We start from the raw sequence: 6,000 nt of genomic DNA on the forward strand, positions 1-6,000 counted from the left end.
TTGCAATGTACACATAGGTTTCCTTTCATTTCCTCGACACTGTCGGCAAGCACCAGTGTTCCAGGCATGCAAATCCATTCCGCGGAAGTTTTAGGTACAAAGGAATATTGATAAGATGCAGTTCGAAAACGAGGTATTCCTACCTTACAGGGGTTATCGAGACGCGATGAGACATGTGCCGGTGGCGTGATGAATGCACTTTTCAGGGTTGGATTAGTGTGATAAAATTTAAAGAAAGGACATAAGCGGGAGATTTTTCTGCGTACCGACAAAGGTTCTAGTGATAATGCGTCTTTCATCACTGTCACACATGACAAACGACCATAGCCACTGAGAATGAAACATGCGGCGCGATTCTGAACTGATTCATGAGCATTGGTTAATAAATCTGTGGGAGGATTCCATTCTGACGCAGCATATTCCAGTTTAGAACGAAGGAGTGATTTATAAAGTAATAGTTTCACAGATGGCACCATAGAAAAATCACGTTTAATATAGCCTAGCATGCGGTTAGCGTTTGCGATAATGGAAGTAGTATGTTCATTCCAAGTTAAGTTTGATGCGACCGTAACGCCAAGGTACTTATATGATGTTACTGATGTTAATGAGGCCCCATTAAGGTTATATGAAATTGGACAAAAATTCCGCGACCAGAAAAGCGCATTACTTTACATTTAGTCGAGTTGTGTGTCATATTCTATGCAGAGCACCAGTCGGAAGCGGCATCAAGATCACCTTGAAGCACACCGACATCGCCAGTAGCATTTATTGACCGATATATGACACAATCATCGGCAAAAAGTCTGACTGCTGATTTCAGGCTATCAGACAGGTCGCTGATGCAGATGAGAAATAAAAGAGGACCAAGCACGGATCGTTGTGGGACACCTGAAGTCACATAAACTGATGAGGACAGGCAGCCATTAGCGCGAACGAATTGGGTGCCATTAGATTTTTAGAACCGGTTTATTATACCGTCGACTAAACTTTTCGTTGGGAGCCGTTTCCTTGGTGAATTGGATTAGCTGTTTGCGTGCATGCCTGCTTTCTGAGCAGAAGCCCTCAGATACCGTGATGTCCGATTCCTTCAATTTTGCCCTGGCGCTGAATACTGTATTGTTCACTTTATAACTGGCGAGCTTAACTATAATAGGTTTTGGGTTTTCGGAAACTACTGCACCAATTCTGTGGACCCGATCAAAATCGGTGCTTTGTACGTTAATTGACATTTCATTTAATATTGTATTCTTTACTTTCTCTTCCGACTGAGCCCATGCCTCACTTGCATCGTCTAAAATATTGTAAAACAATAGGTTATCCCTGCGGGACCTACCTTGAAGACCGTTAAAACGTGATTTGAGTGTTTTGTTCTCCTTGATTAACATATCGGTGGATGCTTTCACTATATCTCATTCCGACAGTATTCAAATGCATCAAGTTGCTTTCAACAGAATCCACTCAACCATGAATACCTGTAATTTTATTTTTTAATTCATCCTGATTGTCTTTGAGAGATCGAATTGAGTCGAAGATGCGCGCTTGGATTTCCTCAATATTAGAGGTCTGTGCTTTGAAGTCAAGAAGCAATGAAAGAACGTCGCCATTATCAGACTCCGCCTGTGCGTCATTCTGAGCGGCCGCTCGGTATTTTTGCCATAATTGGAGCCCGGATACAATTCCACATCTCTCGACAACAATAATCTTAGCACAGAGAAACACTCGTAGTCATACTCGAAAAGCAGTTGAAGGCATGGGAGCACAATGAGAAAAACATCGTTCCAACGCTTAGAAGACCTGTAAGTAGCCTGCAAAAGGCAGAGGTGAAACGAGTTTGTGGTCTGCATCGACGGCAAAGCCCCCATGCGCACTGAAATCCTGACGACGGTGGTAGGCATTTATGTAGGGCGGTGTCGCTGATGTCGATGCTGATGAAACGGACGATCCGGAGGGAGCCACGAGGACTTGCATCACCCCGGCATATGAAGCGGTAATGGGGCAGATAGCAAGTACGAGCTCTTGGAACAAGGAGCAGGAATCATCGCTGAAGCACCGATTATGCGTAGGAACAGCGCAGGCGCTGTCTAGGGCTGACAGCTGCAAAAGGCAGAGGTGAAACGGGTTTGTGGTCTGCATCGTAGCAAAGCCCCCATACCCACCCTAGTCACTGCACTGTAGTCACTGCAATCCATAAACTTCCGAATGTTGCCCAGTCAGACTGCCGTTTATGTTTTTAACACATGGACCCCACGGGAAGTTTCGCAACTGTTGAGATCTAAGTTCCCTGGTTGGCTCGGCTCTATGTTGTGCCGATCCTTGTATTTCGCATGCGAAGTAGTGCTTTCGCTCGCCGGTTGAGCGGAGCGGGGCGCAAAACAGTTTTTAAATCACCTTGCTGAGTAACTACTTTTGCGGCGCCATAAAATTTCCTCGTTAATGCGGTCCGCATACTATGCGCAAATAAACACCTGAGCCTTCATAGGACTGCTTTCATTCTGCAGAATAACAAGAACAAAAGCCTGGGAGGCCCTCTTAACCACAGTCTGTTTCACAAGCAAGCGAAAACGCTCGCGATTCCTGCAACCGCGGCGCAAAAAAACTTGTTTCCAGCCTTCGCGGTGGCTCTAGAGGTGAGAGCGACGAGGTTACAAGTTGGAAAATTTCGCGGCGACGCGCCGCCCAATCGCTCATTTCGCTCAGTCGCTTGCATGCGAACCTGCCTTTGAAGAAAATGCGATTCGTAAGGTAGCGCACCCCCGATAATGCAAAAGGAACCCCATAAGTTTGGAAGCAGGCCAACCCTAGAAAATGGATAAAGGTGAATTAGTGGGGATGAATGGGCGGATTAGCTCGGATGAATTGGTGTATAAACTGATTCAGGGTAAGTAATGGGTAGAATAATGTTGGTTAATGGGTAGATTAATGTGAATTATTAGATCAGGTTAGTATAATTCCTCATGATAATCCAATTAAATGTACTGGAACATTATAGTGTTCAGATTTTCATATTTGGTTGGCTGATGACGTCACGACCCCCTCGACCAAACAGACAATTTCGTTAACGAGAAACCCTGCGGTTTTTGTAAAACGACCACCTAAACGCGATCGCATTGAAATAAACCAATTTGAAAAATCTAGTTATGTCTCGCGGAGTAGATTGTTAGATGGACATTTCAGCAAAGAAGGATACATTGACATAAAAGCTGTTTCTACGGCGGCCACAGGCAACAAACTCGTAATGGCTACCAGCCCAACCATTGAAGGTGATCACTGATCAACGGTCACCAATGGCCCATCGACAGTTTCTGCGCCCTTTCCTTTCCTCAAAGCGAATTCTCTATCATTTTTTCCGCTGGCGAATCCATTCTATTCGCTTGTTCTACATGTCATGTACTGTTCAGCGAACCGAGCGTTCTCTCCCCACCTCCCCCCACCCCTCTGAGATTCGTTCCGTGGCTGTTACGAGCAGCATATACGGAAAACGATGAAGCCGCGGGAGCAACGAGGCCTCTTCCCTTCCACAGAATGGCTCAAAGGAATCAGTTGTTCAAAAAATTGGCGGTGGTTTAGCTCTGGCTAAAGTTGGAGTGACGCGATAGTTACAGCTGGCGGAGTGGAACTTGGTCACGTGACCAACCACGTGATCAGCCACGGCGCCTCGCCGCCGGCAGCTGCTCCGCACCAAGTGACCAAGCACGTAACAGCCACAGGGTGACGGCGCCGCCAAGCTGAAGGTTCGAAGTGCTACCGTAATGTAGCTGTCGCTACAAAACAGTGTTTTCATAATTGCAAAGTTCCAAAAATCAAATTACTTGCCATGGCTACGTGTGACTGTGTTTAATTTAACATCAAGCCTCTGCTTTTCTGCAATCCAGTCAGTCTGCGATTGAGAGAGATAAGTTAAAGGGTAGTCCTGAATGTTCGAGGGTCGGCACATCTCAAATCCTCGAAGCTTTATTCGGGAACTATCTCTTGTTCGGACCTGGCGAACGTTGCGCAAGAGGGCGCTGACAGTTGCAACTCTCGCCATTGCGATAAGTACTTCATAACAGCTGGCTATCTTTGTTTTAAAAAAAAGGAAAGAAGTAAAACATATCTACCATTGTCTATCGGCGTCACTTTATGTTTCTTAAAACTGCCGGTCTGATTTGAAAATTCGAATCTTCCTCAAGTATATCCACGAAGCAGTTGCAGTGTGCGAGACAAGAGACGGTCTGACGGGGCATATGTACACCGCGGCAAGGCTCGCTTATGCTCGCCTTCCAGCACATTAATGGCGGCGCTGTTCAGTGTTCCCAGAACTCGCTGTAGCTTTTTTACGGCGTTGCTGGCATTTATGCAACCTGTTTTGTAGTCAGTGCTATAGCTGGATATAACTTCAGAAGCTCTGCCCACATACCTCTCCCACACTGACCACTTGTTTACAACCTACAAAATAATTCCCGTGACATCTTTGTACGACTTCAGGGTTTTACGTACGTTTTATTCTTCAAATAGCCCATTTCATGAATTTCTCATTTCAACCGCATCACTACAGCGTTACGAACATATCGTTTCTACCAGAAGCACTAATGACTGGTACATTCCGCGCTTTCGTACTAATTATAAACATCAGTCACTGAAACATAATCTCCCTTCAGTTCTAAACACATACATATTTCATACCAAGCCTACGATAAATCAGTTGAGGCAGCAATTCCTTAATATATTATGAGATCAACACTTAAACACTGCCATGCATGTTATTACTTAAGATATCGATTTTGTTGTGTTTGATGTTACTGTTACTTTTTAATCGTGTATAAACTATTTTTCCCTGTTTGTCGTTTCCATGTATGCAATATGTTTTCCTATATTGATTTTTCGACATGATATTGAAATTCTTCGCCCCATACTGAAATTTCAAGTAGTGTCTCTCCTGTATTTGCAATGTACATTGAGTGAACTTCACGCTGCCCTACCTTGTTGTGGTCTCTTGGGCCCAGTCAAGCTGCCTCGAGCAGCTTTTTGCCCAAGAGCTCCTTCCATGTATATGGCAAAATAAGGGAATTGAATTGAATTGAATCAGGACCCCGCACAGAATTCGTCCACGAGAAAAAGTAGCCCGCTGTTAAAACTTCTAAAGATAGGAAAAAATAAGTTTTTCTACGTGAATTGGAATAAAGTGAGACATGGCGGAACAGCGCCGTTTCTTGCGTATATAATAGTGCCCACGCACGGAACTCAGCAGGAAAGCGGAAACACGTTGCGCATCGAGAACAAGGGTTGCTGGTATTTGACACATTGTAATGTAACTAAATAAGCGTCAAACCGCGTTTCGGACAACGAGCTTTGCACTGACAGTCGCAGCATCATTTGGGAGCGAATGCCAGCGCTGGCCGGAGGCGGATCCAGACGAGGGGCAGTGCCGTGCTCGGGACGCTGCCCGTTAACGCGATGCCTGGTCCTGAGTTCCAATTACGCGTGCTGGCCACATCTAGGAAAGGCCAAGCTCAGCTAATCGGGACAGAAGCTTAGTTTTCATTGTTGCAACCGCGTGCCACTGGTCAGGAGAAATTATATTTAAAGAAGGTGGGTGAATGTGTAGATAATACGGTATGTCTGAAATATTGGTTACAGAAATGTAAGGAAAGAGGAATACCGAACAAGCTGCTAACTGCCACTCCCACGTTTCAAAGGGGACGCTCCTAACATACATACATACATACATACATACATACATACATACATACATACATACATACATACATACATACATACATACATACATACATACATACATACATACATACATACCTACATACATACCTACCTACATACATACATACATACACACACATACATACATACATACATACATACATACATACATACATACATACATACATACATACATACATACATACATACATACATACATACATACATACATACATACATACATACATACATACATACATACATACATACATACATACATACAGGGTGTTTCACGTAACTGGA

The sequence above is a fragment of the Amblyomma americanum genome, chromosome 4 (assembly GCF_052857255.1).
Source record: "Amblyomma americanum isolate KBUSLIRL-KWMA chromosome 4, ASM5285725v1, whole genome shotgun sequence".
In the NCBI taxonomy this organism is placed as follows: Eukaryota; Metazoa; Arthropoda; class Arachnida; order Ixodida; family Ixodidae; genus Amblyomma; species Amblyomma americanum.